We start from the raw sequence: 16,825 nt of genomic DNA on the forward strand, positions 1-16,825 counted from the left end.
ATCACATCGCATTTTGGACGACACATACACTGTGGTACTGTATCGAAAAACCACAGCTTATTCCCTCAGTTAATGGCAAATATGCACCTTGTTCATGCACGACCTTTCACACCTCCTTCCATAGCTCTTGTTATTCCTCAGCTCAGACCTGTTCTTCAGGGAACAAAACCTATTTTACTACTACATTAATAAAGTCCCATCCAGGATCAACTGGAGGGGATTGGTCTAATAACCCTGGAAAATTAAGTGTTGCCTCATGTCCTGCAGACCTAGTGGGGAAAACAGTTTGCTGGTCTACTATGGCACCCCTACATGTGTCTGATGGAGGAGGCCCCCAAGATTCTAATAGAGCCAAGCAAGTCCATTGAAAAATTCAACGGATGTTCGAGGAACTGCATCCCAGTCTGTTATATCACCCACTAGCATTACCCAACGACAGACCTTCTGAGATAGACCCTGCCACATGTTATCCTTGAGGCCACTCACGCCTTGCTTAATCGGTCCAACTCTCCCTTGACTGTAGATTGTTGGCTTTGCCTTCAGCAAGGATATCCTGTTCCACTAGCTATCCCAATTGATTATAGAAATAACTCTGCTGCCAACCTCAGAGTGATAAGTTATAACTATGACTAATCTTGATGCATCTTGGTCCAGTTTTGTTGGTAGAAACTGCTTACCAACTCCACCATTTCTAGTACAGCCATTCATGTACTCCAATACTACTTGCTTTTTTTCACCTGGCTATAATAATACCTGGGATTTAGATGTAGGGACTATAACCTTTAGTGGTTTTTCTGAGATATTCAATCTTTCACAGCCATTGTGCCCCCCTAATGGCACTGTATTCATTTGTGGAGGTAATAAGGCTTTTACTCAACTGCCTATCAACTGGACTGGACTATGTGTCTTAGCTGCCTTACTCCCAGACGTAAACATTATTCCAGGAGATGAGCCTGTCCCTATACCAACAATTGACTACATTACAGGGTGACCTAAACACACTGTCACTTTCATTCCTCTACTTGCAGGACTTGGAATAACTATAGCAGTGGCCTCAGGTACTGCAGGTTTGGGGGTCTCTCTTACTCAATATACTAAATTATCCAGACAATTGATTTCTGATGTACAGATACTCTCAAGCACCATACAAGATCTTCAAGATCAGATAGATTCCTTGGCAGAAGTGGTCCTACAAAATAGAAGAGGTTTAGACCTTCTAACTGCCAAACAGGGAGGCATTTGTTTGGCTTTGCAGGAGAAGTGCTGCTTTTATGCCAACAAGTCAGGAATCATTAAGGACAAGATCAAACAGCTGCAAGAAGACCTAGAAAAATGCCGACGAGCACTGGCTGATAATCCACTATGGACTGGATACAATGGACTCCTTCCCTATCTCCTTTCCTTCTTAGGTCCCCTCCTTTTCTTGCTGCTAGTCATATCTATAGGTCCTTTGATATTCAACAAGATTATGGCTTTCATCAAAGCTCAAATTGAGGCTATACAGGCAAAACCTATTCAGGTTCATTACCATCAGCTGGAGATGATGGATTGTGATGGTGCAACATTTGATCAATATTAGATCGCAATAGACCATCACCCCGTGTGCTGAACTGGTCAGCCAATGACGGGTAAGATTCGTGGGAGCGCATACCAACCTAAGACAGGAAATGAGGGCAAGAGCCTCATTATCCAATGACGGGTAAGGATGCTGCTCTGGCACGGACAGCCTAAGACAGGCGCAGTTCCCAAGGGATTGTCACTCCAGCTCTATAAAATAAAAAAGGGGGATCCGTCCAGAGCCGGCAGGTCCCGCACCCTGCCTTGCCTCATGGTCACGCGCCTTGGCTCATGATCAGGCGCTTTGACTCATGGTCACACCCCCTGCCTCGCCTCATGCTGAGCTAAGATGGCGCCTGCCAGATGCTGGCAGGGCATGCCATTACCTGTTTACACACCTGTCAGACTATACCAGGTGCATCAGACTAGATTGTGTGGTGCTTCATGATTGGACAACTACACTTCCTTATTGGAGTTCTGGCGCGAGACTAGTCTTGCCTTCGCGCACTTTACTCTGATTGGTTTCTGTACTTTATATTAACTGTGTTTATTCCTCTAATAAATGAGACTTGATCAGGCTTTAGTTTTGTCTCCATTTCTTGTGTCTCTTGTCTCACTCAATCCCAGCAACCCCCTCCAGGTACCCATTGATGTCCTGCAGGCAGGGGCAAGGGGTGTACATCATAAAAAGAAAGAATGAGGTTAAACATAAAAAGAAATATAATTAATTTTTTTCTGTCCATATCAACAATTTCCCAATATATTCCCATGAAAGTATGTATCTGAAACTGATTTGTGCATGCGAACCTACCAAGAGATACTCTACAAAGGAAGGACATTCAATACTGTTAGTGAATCAAGATTCTGAAGGGAAGCTCACTCAAGACGAGGTTTCTGTAGTTCTCCAACATCACATCTCTGTATAATTTCTGCTGAGCCTGGTCCAGGCATCCCCATTCCTCTTGAGAGAAATCAATGGCCACATCCATGAATGTCAATGGTTTCTAAAATAAGAATAAGCATATAAATGACACTTTGACCATATGATCATTCACAGAGGTTATAACTTAACCCAATGAGTGTTATGAGAGCTGGTTCTGAAAAAGGTGAGGAACCTCAATGATTCAGTAAGATAATTTTTAAAAAAGCTTGCTTGTCTAATGTATTATGTAACTCTGAGGAAAGAGGAAGACATAAGTCCAAAAGAAGTGTATATCCTATACTTTTGTGAACTAAAATGTAAAATTAAAATAAAAGAATATATTTGTATATTTTGTGTATTTCTCAGATGAGAAAGTTACACTGAGTTAGATGATTGCTTCCCAAATGGAAAAGAGCACAAACATGGATTGGACGTGTTGCTAATGCATAGATGGAGTCACTAGTCCTGAGACAGGATGTGGGTTTCTGAGTATGTAGCAAGCTCTTCATTGATGACAGTAGCACTGGTCCAAGAATAACAATGAGGTAGAACACTAAAGAAGAGTTCATTCATAAATCTGAATTCAAATATTTTAAGCAGTTTGTATAGTTTGCTACAATATCAAATAGCAACAAGAATCCTTTTATATCATTTCAAATATACACCTATCACTCCAAGACTTTGTCATATCTTAATGCATACACCCAAAATAATCTATTGACAGTGGTAATAGTTTTTTTTGTTTTTTAGTAATCTTTGAGGACATATTGTCATACATCCAATTAATGCTTTTCCTGCGTTTTTTGCAAGTTGACCTGGCCTAAAATTCACAAAAAGGAACATAAATATCAAAATAAAGTCTGAAATTAAAAGAATTTTTAGAGCACTTATTGGCAGTTATTATAACTGAGGAGAGTAATGCAAACATATTAAGGAGGCAATAAGATCAAATTGATTAAATTTTATATTTTAGTACATATGGGAAAAGAGCCACTTTTTATGCACTAAAACAAGACAACCTTTCATGTAAATGAAAGTAAAAATATTCAGTTGTTTAAAATTATAATTCAACTTCTGATTGATGCTTTGTTTGTTTAAGACACTACTGAAATATAACATTGAAGAAAAGAATAAAAAAGTTAGAATTTCTGAGTCTCTTTTTTATAGTTTTCACTTATCATCTATGACCTATATTTTAGAATATTAATGTACTGAGAAATAGGCTTCTTTAAGTTGTTTCTTTTACTGAAAGTGTAAGGAGATTTGAATGTGTATGACTTTGACCTTGAGGTAGAATAAAATGAAAACAGACAAAGCTATGGTTTCCTTCAAGCCTCCAGTTACAAAGCCAACGAGCAGTAAACAAATGAGAGTTTTTGTTCTCCAAAGCAAGTCACAAGTAAAGAAAAATTAAACAAACAATAATTTCTGTATAAAACATGGTGGTTTACATAGAACATTTAAAAAAAATTCTAAGGAGATACTTTAAAAAGTTAAATTTATTATCATTATTGGGAAAAATCTGGCAGATAGATTTTATATAAAGTGTCAATGCACATAAAAGGACAGCATTACGATTTTGATATGAGTGGCCACAATGAAGAATAATGAAATTAAAAGCAGAGCATAATGACAATCTTCTTCTGATAAAAGTTTTACTTGATGTTTGATATATGTTCCATGCTATAGAAGTGCTAAAGGGTAGTTTAATAGACACTTTAATATTCTAGTGAATGTCTTCGTTTCATGGTTTGCTTTAGTATAATGAAAATCTTTCTAATATGTACTATGAGAAAGCAATTCTGATTTAATGGAAGGGATGCCAAAAGATTCAAGATTAATATCATCCATTATGAGCATGTAAAACTGAGGGAAAGATCACAGAATTGGGCTCAATTTTGCCCCCATGGGAGATGTAAGGGTCAAGTGTACAGACATTGATGGGAAAGATGAAGAAAGATGGGACTCTTAGAGCATGGGTTTCCAGGTGGAAACTGTTCCTTGCTCACTATGTCAACTTTTTCTCCCAGTCCTCTCAGGCTGATTCTCTAGTTTAGTATGGTACACATCATGCTTGTCATAGTAAAGGAAGTGATGGGTTGACCCAGTGGCAGTGTTGGAAATCTACCCAAATGTCACACTTGGACAGGGCTCCTCCAAGGAAGATGGACAGAGGGAAAGAGGTGCTGGCACCAAGAGAGGGCATGGCACAGGGTGCTGGAAAGTTCAGAGGAGCTAGAGGCCCAGGTGGCAGGACAAGCCTAGAGAGCAATAAACTCCTATGGCCATGACAGTCTGCAAAGCCCACACAAGGGACAGCAGTCCAAACTTCATCATGCCTGAGTGAGTAGAAGCAGAAAGACAAGGACATGCCTAACTTGTCTCCCATGTGGAAATGATGAAGCCCCATTAGGCACATGGTGGGCAGTCTGGGAGAGTGGTGGACAAAGTAGCCCAGTTTTGTTCAGGACAGCATGACAGACAGGACCCATCTTGTTTCTGAGGTGAGCTGGTTCATCTCCATCCCTCAAAGATTTCAGACATGCACAAAGCTGCAGAACATCTTGCTGGCTGAGAACTTTGGAAATCTTCCTCTAGTGAGAGTAGGCAGTTGTGGTAGGGTAGGGGAGGGGGTTTCCTTGAGAAATCACCTGAGGAGTGGATGGATGGGGATTTCCAGAGACTTCAGAGCTCATACCTGGTCTGATAGCAACCATGATTCAATGCTCCAAATGTGGCCTGATTTGCCAAATGAGGAAGTTCCTTCCTGACTCCTCTAGGCAGGGAAGACAAAAAACCAGGCCTTGCCAAGACTCATGTGGATGAAAAGTGACCAAGAAAAGACAGATTTGGGCTCCCTGAATGCAACAGGGAGTGATTCTCTTCTAAATATTCTCTTTCAAAACTTCATTACCATAGGAAATGAATGGAATCCTCTTTTAATGTGCATTTTGTTATTTCTTAAAGTTGATGGAGCACCCAGATGGAATGTAAAAATAATAAGCATGGTTTACTTCCTTAGCAATGTCTAATGACTCTACAATAGCAAATGCAAATCTATGGTACTAACACATTTAAATGTCAAAAAGAAAATATGTTCAACACTACAGGTCATGAATCTATCACATCAATAAAAATGAAGTGTGCAAATTGAGGGGATGCTCCTATAATAATGGGCTACAAATTAACTTCTGTAAAGTAAATAAAGTAGTTTAAGACATGTTACAAAAAAAATAAATAGTAGGAAAGGAAGTTTGCAAATTTAAAAAAACATGCTATTTTGGAAGAAAAAATGCAGCCCCAGACCTGGAACACACCTGAAAACCAGCTACATCTGCTTTCTTCTCTTTCCCTAGACTTCTTTCTCAGGATTACCTACAATTCAAAACTATCTCTTAAAAATTGGCATCTATATGCATCAGAACATATGGACCTTCATAGAACACTTGTGTAGGCTCAAGACTAGTTTTTTTTTTTTTATTGTTAAGCAAATGGGATACATGTTGTTTCTCTGTTTGTACATGGAGTAAAGGCATACCATTTGTGTAATCATAAATTTACATAGGGTATTATTGTTTGATTCATTCTGTTATTTTTTCCCTTCCTCCCCACCCCTCCCACCCCTCTTTTCCCTCTATACACTCCTTCCTTCCTCCATTCTTGCCCCCCTCCATAACCTTAACCCTAAACCTAACACTAACCCCTCCCACCATCCATTATGTGTCATCAGCTGCTTATCAGCGAGATCATTCATCCTTTGGCTTTTTGAGATTGGCTTATCTCACTTAACATGATATTCTCCAATTTCATCCATTCGCCTGCAAATGCCATTATTTTATCATTCTTTTTGATTGAGTAATATTCCATTGTGTGTGTGTGTGTGTGTGTATATATATATATATATATATATATATATATATATATATATATATGTATATATATGTATATGTATGTATATATCTCACCATTTTTTTATCCATTCATCAATTGAAGGACATAGAGGTTGGTTCCACAATCTGGCTATTTTGAATTGAGCAGCTATGAATATTGATGTGGCTGTATTTCTGTAGTATGCTGATTTTAAGTCCTTTGGGTATAGGCCAAGGAGTGGGATAGCTGGGTCAAATGGTGGTTCCATTCCAAGCTTTCTGAGGAACCTCCATACTTCTTTCCACAGTGGCTGCACTAATTTGCAACACCACCAGGAATGTATGAGTGTACCTTTTCCCCACATCCTCCCCAACACCTACTGTTGCTTGTATTCTTGATAATCGCCATTCTAATTGGGGTGAGATGGAATCTTAGGGTAGTTTTAATTTGCATTTCTCTTACTAATAGAGATGTTGAACTTTTTTTCATATATCTGTTGATTGCTTGTAGATCTTCTTCTGTGAAGTGTCTGTTCATTTCCTTAGCCCATTTGTTGATTCTGTTATTTGTATTCTTTGTGTAGAATTTTTGAGTTCTTTATATATTCTGGAAATTAGTGTTCTATCTGAAGTATGAGTGGCAAAGAATTTCTCCCACTCTGTAGGCTCTCTCTTCACATTACTGATAGTTTTCTTTGCTGAGAGAAAGCTATTTAGTTTGAATCTATCCCAGTTGTTGATTCTTGCTTTTATTTCTTGTGCTATGGGAGTCCTGTTGAGGAAGTCTGATCCTAAGATGACATGTTGAATATTTGCATCTGTATTTTCTTCTATAAGATGCAGGGTCTCTGGTCTGATTCCAAGGTCCTTGATCCATTAAAGTTGAGTTTTGTGCAGGGTGAGAGATAGGGGTTTATTTTCATTCTGTTGCATATGGATTTCCAGTTTTCCCAGCACCATTTGTTGAAGGGGCTATCTTTTCTCCATTGCGTATTTTTAGCACCTTTGTCTAGCATGAGAAAATTGTATTTGTTTGGGTTTGTGTCCATGTCCTCTCTTCTGTACCATTGATCTACCTGTCTATTTTGGTACCAATACCATGCCATTTTTGTTACTATTACTTTGTAGTAAAGTTGAGGATCTGGTATTGCGATATCCCCTGCTTCGCTCTTTCTGCTAAGTGTTGCTTTAGCTATTCTGGGTTTCTTATTCTTCCAGATGAATTTCATAATTGTTTGCTCTATTTCTGTAAGGTACATCATTGGGATTTTAATTGGAATTGCATCAAATCTGTGTAGCACTTTTGATAGTATGGTCATTTTGACAATATTAATTCTGCCTACCCAAGTTTGCTGATGACATGATTATATATTTAGAGGAACCCAGAAATTCCACCAGAAAACTTTTAGAACTCATAAGTGAATTCAGTAAAGTATTAGGTTAGAAGATCAATGCTCATAAATCCAATGCATTTTTATACATAAGTGATAAATCTTAAGAAAGAGAAGTTAGAAAAACTACCCCATTCACAATAGCCTCGAAAAAAAAAATACATGGTGATCAATCTACCAAAGGGGTGAATGACCTCTACAATGAGAACTACAGAACACTAAATAGAAAAAAAAAAATTAAAGAAAACCTTAGAAGATGGAAAGGTCTCCCATGTCCTTGGATAGGCACAATTAATGTCGTCAAGACTAGTTTTAGCTGGAAGTCATGGAGCTCAGGTCTTCCCTGTACCCAATTGTATTGATAGTTTGGATGAGAAACTGCCCACCCTGATGTGAGTAAAAATATTCAAGTTCAGTGGGTTTTGCTTATGTTCCCTTGTACTAGGTATTGAACCCAGGAAAAATTGACTGATTTCCCATTGATACCTCTCCTTATTTTTTTTGTTTTTGATTCTGAGACTGGGTCTCACTAAATTGTGAAAGCTAAGGTCAAACTTTAATTCTCCTGCATTAGTCTCCTGAGTAGCTGGGATTACAGTGTGCATGACCATGCCTGACCAAACTCTATGCTTATGTGTACAAGAGGAAAAATATGTGTAGGTTGCTTACAATATATTCCTCAAGAGGAAAAGCCCAAGCATCAACATTTTTCAGAAAATATATATGTAACTTTGTTACATATGGGCTGTGTCTATTTCCTGCCACTCTGACACTTGACACGGTCTGTTGGAATAAAGGACTCAACACTTGACACCATTCTGTTTATCATCCTCCCTCTTGGACACCATAGGTGTGGCATGTCTCCATGTGTACTTGCTTTTTAATATTAATATTCAATATATTATTTAGAAACTTATTGGGAAAACATTGGGAAGGTTTTACTGTATTGGGACACAAAATAATGCACAATAAAAAATTGGCAGTAGTACATAGATAAAATATATGAAAATGAACAATTGTAGCTGTGCTCAAGTTAAAAGGAGGCTGTGATTGCTTTAGTATAATAATAGATGGATAAAGAGGAATTCCTCTGAGCTTGGATGTGGTGTTTAGCCTTTGTTGCTTTCTTAGTTTCAATACTTGATTCTAGAGATACTTTACATAATAAAAACATTTAAGTTAGTCATAAATGTAATTTGTGCTTTTCCTGTGTTTAGTGTAATTCTTTAAGAATCAGAATAAGATTGTAGTCTGCTATTATATGAAATCAGAATAGACTAAATATTAACTATAAATTGATTTCTTTGCCCTTTAATAATAGTAAAAGTTTTTCACTGTTAAACACTGGAGTTCATGCTGGGGGTAGTTTCTTAGAAAATCTAGTGATGTGTTTGTTCTGAAGTTTGAAGGCTGGCAGATCATGGTGCCCTCAGTTTAGCAGGGAGACCAGGTTGTTTTAATGTAGCTGGGAGATGAGGTTGTTTTGGTCTAGGCTGTCATACAGAGAGAATGTGTACTTTGAGAAGAAGCGTACATTGTACTTTTGAATGTTTTTCTTATTTTAAACTAACCATAAAATTATATGATCATCAGTAAAGAAAAATATCTATAAAAAGGCTGGCAGAAAAAATAAAGAGAGATTCAGCCTCTGAATGTCTGGTGTCTCTGTGTGCTATTTCTCCACCTTGCTGAAGCCTCCCATCCACCTAGGACCCCGGACCATTAGGGCTGAAACCCCGCATATCTCCAGAGTAATAATTACCTAGTAGACAATGAATCTTATGTGAGCAATTCAGGATTTGCAAAGCACTATGATATATATGACTATTTCAGTCACATATTTTGCTTCTGTAACTAAAGAGCTGACCATGAAATTGTAGAGGAAGAACAGTTTATTTAAGGGCTGATGGTTTCAGAGGTCCATAGAAGGCTGGCTCCACTCCTCAGGGATTGAGGTGAGCATGAATATCACAGTGGAAGAGTGTGGCAGAGGGAAACAGCTCACATTGCAATGAGGAAGCAAAAAGAGAGTGTCCACTCTCCAGATAAAAATACAAACCCCAAAGTCATGCCCCAATTCCAATCTCCTCCAGCCACACCCTACCTGCCCCTTTAGTTACCGCAGTTAATTCCAATCAGGGCATTAAATACCTGAAGGAGTTACAACTCTCACAACCCAATCACATCTTCTCTTAACCCTCTTGCATTTTCTCAAAAATGGGCTCTTGGGGGGTCATCTTACATACAAAATATAACAATAATTTAGCATTAAACTGCAATATCCAGAGAATAGGATATATGATTGACAGTCACAATACCTTAGGAGAGAAAATCTGATGTGGTAAAGCCATAATTCACCAACTTATCTGACACACAAACTTGATGAAATGTATTGATTTTTATGCAGTCACAATGGAGGAAAATTTTGTTTTCTTCTTATTTTTCTGATATATTTTACAAAGTTCAACTCTGGAATTTGATTTAAAATCACCTCCCACACTGGAAAAGCTGTGATAAACTTATTATCAGCATTCAGGGAAAAGAAAATGGTGAAGAAAAATTTTTGATTAATGTAAAGTAAGGACAATAATTTTTCTGAAATCCAACTCTATCCTTCTTCTTTGGATACATTTTCTAGTGTTTAAAGTGCTACTAGTAAAATTATTTTGCATTTATTAAAAATGGAACTTGAAATAAGTGAACAAATCTTGAATTACAAACCAAAAAATGAACATACTAATTGTTAGACCTACTCTTCAAGTCCACACATGGTGTCTCCTGTGGTATTCTCCAATACCTATTTTTACTTACTGAGGGACATTGTGTATTCTGGAACACATGAACATGTATGAGTTTTCCTTAGAGTTTGTTCTAATTTCCCTTCTTTCACATATCAGAGAGAAAAATAAATTCTGTATTTTCCCTTTAATACCAGTGTCTAATTTATAGGCTACCAAAAATCTCCATAAAAAGGAAGAAGTGGAAAAAAGTCTTTATATACTCATTTCATAAAAGTTTTCCTATGTAGATCAAAGGGATAATAGGAAATGCTCCTAAGCCACAGAAAACCAGGCTATCTCCTGATAATCATCTCCCCATTCCTCTGACTGTCATCTAAGAAGAGAGGACCAGACACCAATAAGGCTCTACAAAACCAAGAGAAATAACCTCTGTGGGCTTCAAGTTTAATGCCCTGGAAGATGTGATATTTATTGCTTGCAAAAAAGAATGACGGTGGGTGAGGAAACTACTTTATGTCCTTTCAGTATTAGTTAACTTGTCATCTATGTGACAAAAAATACCTGACAAAAATAATTTAAAAAAGAATTTTTTCATTTTGAATTGCAATTTCAAAGAATTCAATCCACGCTTGGCTGTCTCCAAAACATCAACATCATGGAAGAAAGACATGGAGAAAATCTGCTGTGCTCATGGAATCTAGGAAGCAGAGAGAGGCAGGAAGATGTTGGAAGAAGGTAAACCTGTGCATGCACCTCCCAGTGACCATTTCCTCTAAGTAGGTTCTAGCTCCCAGGACTACAGGCACTGACACACTCATCCTCTGAAGATGCAGAACCTTTCTGATTCTATGTTAGCCTAAAAGTGTCATCTCTGACTCCTGCTGCACTGGTAACTAGGTTACCAACACATATTATTTGGGGGACAGTCCAGTTTCAAATAGGAACAGTTTCCAAAACAAACTGATAATATGAATGTGCCTACAGAACACTGAAGGAAGAGAGGCACAAAATCTTTTGCCAGCAGAGTGAGACAATTATTATCTGCTAAACTCCCATGTGGAGTATTAATCACCTGAATATAAATATTTTTTAAGCTACCGTTCATTACTTGGAGATAAATGGGAATATGCTGTGTCTGATTCAGTGTTGCATGGGAAAAAATAGTTGATAATCCCGTGAACTGGAGAGGGAAAACAGACTATTGGAAATGTGGTGAGGGCACTCAAAATGTGAGGATTTATCACGCCCTGAGCAGCTAGAATGAGGAAAGAGTATCTTAGATTTGAGACCCTTCTTATACTGTGAAAGACTCAGAAGAGGTGATGCCTGAGGAGAAAGAATGAACTGAGGTCCTATGGGAAAACACATCCTCCCACACAGGAAACACATATGTCTATCTGGAGTCTTGCCTCATGACCATTTTAGTCACTCTACACAAACTGTGGAGATACAGAGATGCACAGTGATGGATGGCATTATGAGGAAACTAAAGTTTACGATCACAATTTATTAAGAGTTCACACTGAAGAATTTGCCTGGCCAGGGTGTTGCTATTTCTGACACTAAGGAGTCACCTGTCCATCATTATGACCAAATACACAATCTGGACAACTATGGCTTATCTTTGATTTTACCACATTAACATGATTCATTTTGGTCACATAGTCTGAGGTGCAGAAAAACCTTTATTCTTATTTTTGCTGAAAGAAAGCACCAAAAATATCAGAGCTTAAAGAACAGAAGCTTATTCTTTTTCACAAATGTATGTTTTAGTGCCATAGACCAATGTCAAAGTGTTAGCAGACCACACTGCCTTCAGAGAGTCAGGGGAGAATCATTCAGCCTTCTGGTTGCTACTAGCACTCCTTGACTTATGTTCATAAATACTTCTCTTCCCTTGTGTTGATGCAGCCATGAAAACTTGAAGATACATAATCTACCCTTACAAAGATAATAGTAGTACCACAACATGTTACAACCCTCAAACAGAACAGGGTCTGGGCACCATCAAACCAGAGATGGAAGATCCTGCAATAAGTTTATCCAAGAAACCTTGAATTATAAGAGAAAAATAACTCATTATCCTTTCCTGATACTAATATGCATTATTAAAGTATAAATTTGCAATAATAAAGACTAAGCAATCTTGAAACAAAGAAATCCATAGGTATATAAAAACTAGTTGTACTTTAAATAGAAACAGAAGGGTCTATATAAGTCCAATGACATTGAGTCTAACATTAAAGGTGGAGGCATGATACAACCAAATCTAAAGGTACATGTTTGTGCTTGGGGCACAGTTCATTGAAAGTGTGCGTACAGAATGTGCAAGGCCCTGGGCTCAAACTCCAGCACAAAAATAAAAGGCTTATGCTCAGTGTAGAGGGAGATGACATTGGAAATATAACACCATAGGGTGCTGCTGACCACTCCTCCTCCAGGAACACATAGTATAATGATATTTTTTCAAGTCCCTCTTGGCAAAATAATAAATGAATCAATAGACTTTTGTACATAGGACCACAGAGAAAATATCTGCCATCAAATGTGGAAGAAAACCTAGGGTCAAATTGGGCATCAGATGACAATTGGGCCACTCTCTATCCTATCCTGCATCAATGAGTTCAAAGGGAAAATACATGGCTCACTTTCAGCCTTAGTGGGTGGCATTTACTGAGGTGACTCTCCAAACTCTAATCTACAGTAACTGCAGCCCTGCCAATTCCCCCAGAAAGAAGGTTTCCTATTCACTGGATAGCTCATCTCTAACATCTTTCGTTGTGTGGACTACATGCTGAACTCCCAAGCTCTGGGGTCAAAGTTCACTGAGCATGTTCAAATCTCCAAAGAGCCAAATAAGGGGTTTTGAAAATAGAAAATTAAAGAGCTTAAGACAATGATCTGTGACTTATTTTGACCAACAAACCATGAACAGATGCTCCGGGCCATGGCCTATAATATCAAGATAGATTACATCATTCCATACAGTATGTGTCCTGCCTCCAGATTGGAAACAGCTATGCTAAGGTGGAGTTCTCTCACATTGGGTGCCTGGGTGACCACAATAAGTAGAGCCTCCTCCCAACACACACTTAATAATTAGTGTGACCAAGAAATCGACCTTGGTTTAACTAAGTCATTGGGGGTATTTTCTAAAGAAACTTGGATATATCCTGATTTCTGAATTGTTGCCAAATGCTGCTATTCTTTTTCCTCTGCAAGTTTCAACAATTCTTTATCTTTGTTTTCCCCTTCTCAGCTTATTATTGAAACTTTGACCCTTTATCAGAAAAAAAAAAAGAGAAGCAAGTAGTATAAACAATATCAAACCACAAAAAGTGCAGATTTTCTATGAGTATTCCAGTATATCCATGGAGTTCATCAACAGGGATCAGGGAAGAGGAGTTATATGTCAAAGGTGTGAGTTTTTCCTTAGAAGAAATTTGACAGAATAGTCTGCCATCTACTATTGCTGATACCAGAGTTTCTATCTAGCTTGATTCATGCATTTAATAGGGGGAAATACAGTATGCCACTGCTAGTCTGAGTGAGAGTTCACTTCCTGATTACTGTCCTTCCACTACTCACCCCAGGAATACGTCCAGGTCTAACAATTACTCCTAGAATTTATACAGGTACTGACTATTTAACTAATACATTTCCTTCAAAAGACTACAACCTTGAACTCCAATTTCTGGAGTAAATGTGACTGAACATGTTCAAATCACAGAGATTACAATCAAATCAATTGGCTTTGCCTTGCAAGCACAAACGTGGATAAAAAATGATGCCTGGGATCTAACAAACTTGCATCAGGGATTAAAGATAACAGGGAAACAGATTTCCTGCAGCTTGAACAGAGCTGTAGGAATGGATATTATAAAACACATGAAAAATAAAACAAGCTCTAGATTATAAGGAAATGGATACAAGAAAACCTTTGTACAGCTGTTGATGAGAGTATAAATTTGGTTACATTTTTTTTCAAAAATAGTTTGTAAAATCATTTTAAAAACAATTGAATCAGAAATATGTGATTCAGTTATAATTTTGAGTATACATCTAAAAGACTCAGAATCATTGTCAAAGAAATAGCTGAACTCCATTTTCATTGCAGCACTATTTATGGTAGCAAAAATTAAAAAAAAAAAAAGTCTTTTAGAAAAATTGTTTTCTTTGATACAGAGGAATAACCCCAAGGACATTTAACCACTGAGCCACATATCCAGCACATTTTTCTGTTTCATTTGGAGACAGGGTCTTGCTGAGTTGCTCAGTGCCCAGATAAGTTCCTTCAGCTGGCTTTGAATTGTGATCCTCCTGCCTCAACCTCCTGGGCTACTGGAATAATATTTAGAGTCACTTAATGTCAAGAGATTCCTCCCAGCTCTAGGGCATCCAGCTACTCTCTTGAGAGATTCCACCCAACAATTCAAACTGCTCTCCAAGAGGACAAGACTCAGAGGCTGATATTCACTACATACCCCATGGAGTTATGAACACAGCAGATGTGGGCATCTTATATCGGTCATTTCTGAAGGACAGGACTAGGAAGACTTGACAGATTGAGAAAACAAGGATCACACAGTCCATTCTTCACTGGTGAATCTTAACACAAAATATTGTGATAATGTGTTTGTGCCTTGGAAGACAGTGGGACAAAAGGCACACACAGTTTGTCCAAATGCTCAAGTGATACTTCCCTGTTTCCTTCTCACATAAATTGTTCACAAACATGAAACAAAAATTTCAACATGTGCCATTCAGTATTTGAAGAAGTAACAATATATTTTGCCAAATTAAAATATAGCCTGGGAAACAAATTGATAATGTTGAGTGGGAAAATTGGCATTGCGAATGTGAACTGTAGCTCAAAATTTAGAAAATTTTCCTATATATACACACAAATACACCACAGTATTTTCATAATCATGAACATCTACAAGAAATGGAACCTCATTAGAGATATATTCCATGCTTCAATAATCACAGCAAAATTAATTGTCATGTGCAACTGAAAAGAACCAATCAAAAAAGAAAATTTAGTAATTCATGCATAGACCAAGGACTAGCAGGGATGGAGCCCATGTTCTGGATTTGAGTTGCTTCTTCCTGAATATTCAGCTAGCTCAGCAGGAAGGAGGAATTGAGGCCTCTAGAGACCACATCTCCTTTCATGCAGGAACCCCATGGAGTCGGGGTCCTCCTTTCACCATCCTCTCAGTCTTCAGTACACAGCCTGTGAAGATGCTGGGCTGCCAGCACAGGGACACCCTCATCCTCCTCCAATAATATTACAGAAGTTCTGCTCTCAATCCCAGGAACTCTGTGCTGCCAGCACCCTGATGTCCTCATGGGGCCTCAGGCAGAGGCTGAGAACACCGTGCACTCATGTGACAAGATGCACAGGGTCCAGCTACTGGACGCAGTAGATGTAGACATGGGGACTGAGGGCTGAGCCCCACAGAGGAAGATGATGGCGGCAGACTGAGAGGACCAGGAGCAGCCCCATCGCCATTTCTACTCCCGCCACCACCTGTCCCAAGGGCTTGGGCTTCGCCCTGTCTCCAGCTGCCTGAAGTACACTCACCATTTCCTGGTCTTCACTCTGCCCCACGTTCTCCCTCTGGGTATCTCCTTCCCTGTGTCGCACAGAAACCTGGGGCTCCTGAGCACAGGAGCATAAGCCAGAAGTGGATCTGAAGAATGGCGGACTCGAAGACAAAGGCCAGCGCTAGGTTTCAGAAGCCCACCCTCCTCGCTGGCTGCATGCGGATTGGGCAGTCCTCACCCAGGAGCCTCTGATTGGACAGGTGTTGAGACCCTGGCCCCTGACTCTGAGCCTAGAGAACCACCTCTGAGTGACAGTCCAATGTGGCCAATCCAGGAATTAATGAGAACAGATCACAGACTTTGGGCTGTCAATTTTGGTTTTTGCGATACTAGGACTCAACCCAAGGGCACTTTACACTGAAGCAAATTCCCACTCCTTTCTAATGTTTTAGACAGGGTCTCATGAATTTGCTTAGGCTTGCTTCAGGATCAGAGTCACATACCACCGCACCTGGCTTTAGTTTTTGTGTTTCACTTGCTGTGATTGAACCCAGAGCTTCAGCTTCAGCGACTTTAAGGCAGGGTTTTCTTGCAGTAGTGGAAATTTGTATTTATCATTGTATATATGGTCATAATGAATTATGAATTATATATGTACATATGTTTCATGAATGGAAATGATATAATGGAAATTATATCCAAATAATGTCTCTGATTTCCGGTCTTATGGGAATGCTGCAGTTGTTTATTTGGGGGGCTGGCTGCGGCACCCAGGGAGTGGTCAGAGAAATG

The 16,825-nt window shown here is 38.8% G+C and overlaps 1 protein-coding gene and 1 long non-coding RNA gene across 2 annotated transcripts in view; both read right to left on the minus strand.

Moving 5' to 3' along the window:
• The window catches only part of LOC306650222 (uncharacterized protein), a gene marked incomplete at its 3' end in the record, with an annotated part of 207,263 nt that overhangs the window by 19,257 nt on the left and 171,181 nt on the right, over positions 1–16,825 (minus strand). The gene's annotated exons all lie outside the window — the stretch shown is intronic.
• Positions 2,234–16,213, minus strand: LOC306650416. Its single transcript, XR_013760916.1, has 3 exons — positions 16,071–16,213; positions 15,386–15,494; positions 2,234–2,561 (listed from the first exon to the last, which is right to left on the minus strand). It is a non-coding gene; the product is annotated as an uncharacterized lncRNA (long non-coding RNA).

This window comes from Sciurus vulgaris, assembly GCF_902686455.1.
Source record: "Sciurus vulgaris genome assembly, chromosome: 19".
In the NCBI taxonomy this organism is placed as follows: Eukaryota; Metazoa; Chordata; class Mammalia; order Rodentia; family Sciuridae; genus Sciurus; species Sciurus vulgaris.